Source organism: Limulus polyphemus, unplaced genomic scaffold (assembly GCF_000517525.1).
Source record: "Limulus polyphemus unplaced genomic scaffold, Limulus_polyphemus-2.1.2 Scaffold8460, whole genome shotgun sequence".
Lineage (NCBI taxonomy): Eukaryota > Metazoa > Arthropoda > Merostomata > Xiphosura > Limulidae > Limulus > Limulus polyphemus.
The window spans coordinates 27,999-30,125 of NW_013674070.1; the positions used below are offsets into that span (position 1 = coordinate 27,999).

The 2,127-nt window shown below is 34.8% G+C and overlaps 1 long non-coding RNA gene across 1 annotated transcript; it reads right to left on the reverse strand.

Moving 5' to 3' along the window:
* Nucleotides 1–246: 246 nt before the first annotated feature.
* On the reverse strand, nt 247–1,391 carry LOC111083178. Its single transcript, XR_002608845.1, has 3 exons — nt 1,285–1,391; nt 890–1,035; nt 247–674 (listed from the first exon to the last, which is right to left on the reverse strand). It is a non-coding gene; the product is annotated as an uncharacterized LOC111083178 (long non-coding RNA).
* Between the last annotated feature and the right edge of the window lie 736 nt (nt 1,392–2,127).

A 2,127-nucleotide genomic window follows, 5' to 3' on the forward strand; every position in this document is an offset into this window, starting at 1 on the left:
TGCGATCCTTGTTGAAACTTATTTCAACTTGTGCCAGCACCATATTGCCAAGATGTATAACATCCAGTGCCATCAATAAGACAGAAGCTCATCAAGCTGGTTCATTTTCGAGGACAGTAAAACTTTAGTGTCATGTATCTGTCTTATGACGTCCAGATTATCGTTACCTGTCATATTACCTGCCTCTGCTGCTAACTTGCATGAACTGAATTTAATCAAGTGTACTAAAAAAAATTCATATGGAAATGTGATGACTAGTCCACCATTAATTTTACACTTCAGCAGATGATAAGTATCGTTACATTGCTGAGGCACAGTCAGAAAGATACTATCTCCACAGTGATCACACTGCAGCTTTGGTAGCACCTTTTGGAGAGTCCATTCAACAGTGTATGTGGTGGCATTATCAATTAATGGTTTGTGTTCTGACCGAGTCCAGCTTGCATGATCATGTTCCATCATCACTTGATCTTAACTGGAAAAGGGATCATCTTTCTCTGTGGTGTCGTTTGATGATCCCAAGAAATCCAGAGATAGTGTAGAGCAAGCTATGCTATCTGAAGCATGCAGCTTCACCATATTGCCAGTGTTGTCTGTTACCGCACCACTGTGCATCACCAGTTTCCTGAATGCTGGCCAAAACTGTTGGACATTTGGGTTCTTGTTCCATCCACCTGAAATCAGAGAGATACCATGTACAAAGCGTTTTCAATTTTACAAATTATAATTTAGCTTTTAATAGTGTTATGATGAAATAACTTGCAGCTATAAATGTTTGCTTGGCTTTCAAACACCAGTAAGTATCAATCCATAGTTCCCCCAATAGATTACTCCAAAATCAGATTTAAGAATTCAATGAAATGTGATTAATATATGCACTCATCCTGACCTGCTCTTTTTATAGCATTGAAGAAGAATTCCACATGGTCCTGTGAAAACTTCTAAGTGACTATGAAACTTTTATTACTCAACAAACGTGGCATAAGTTCCTACAGAGATGATATGGTTGCAACAAAACCTGTAGTAGTTGTGTGTCTGAAATACAATAAGATAGGTGTTAGCAATATATGTCACGTAGAACGAAGATTTTCTTTATGTGCATCATGCTTGACATTATGAAATTGTATGAATAAACCTAAACTTTGTGCAGTTACAAAATTAGATCAAAGATTAAAATAAATAAAATATATGAACAAGATTTGTAATTGAGTTTGATAAGCAAAGCAGAATGGCATTGAGTATGCAATTTCGTAATCATAACAATTTGAAAGAAGTTTTATATACCTTTTCGAATTACTGAGCAATTGTCCATCAGACCTTTTGAGTGATGATAAGTACTGTTTGGCACTCTCCAGTAAAGTGTTGGTATTGGTAAATTTTTCCTCTCTCTCTCTCTGAAAAGATATAAATTACCCTTTCTACTCAGAAGAGGCAAAAAACAACAAATTTATCGCCATAGTGTAATACGTGTAACAATAAGACGTATCAAATGACCAGTGACAGCAGTAATTATATTAACTGATACAAAGATTTAGTGAGCTTATCTTACAAGCAGGTGCTCAAAATTAATGTTCATAACAAATATTTTGTGATTTAATCAAGTTTATAATGAAATATAATTATTAGGTTGATAATTAAGAAATTAATGTCACGTTTTGGAACACTTTCATTAACCACCTCCCAAAAAAACGTACACCATGTATAATAGTTAAACGAACCAAACTGCCTAAACATTACGTTAGCATAGCCTACATAATGTGTGAAGTTTAGTATACTCTAATTCCTTATGGTGTTACGAGTAGCGCCCTCGTGGGCTTAATTGTTGGAGTTTCAATTAAAACTGCCCATAACACAAAATTTATTTATTTTGAGGATTTGTCGTGACGAGTGGAGCCACACATCACTAACTCGAGGTAATTTACAGTTAGAATAAAGAGACAGCGTCCCAGACCAACATTGAACAATTATAACAATATTTATTAATCATTCTTAACTAACATCCAATATAGATCAAAGGTTCATTAACCATTAAACACTGTTAGTCATTATACACTTTGAGCACCATTATCATAGGCTCTCCAACATTACACATCGATACACTTCTTAGTTTAACATAATATTCCTTTA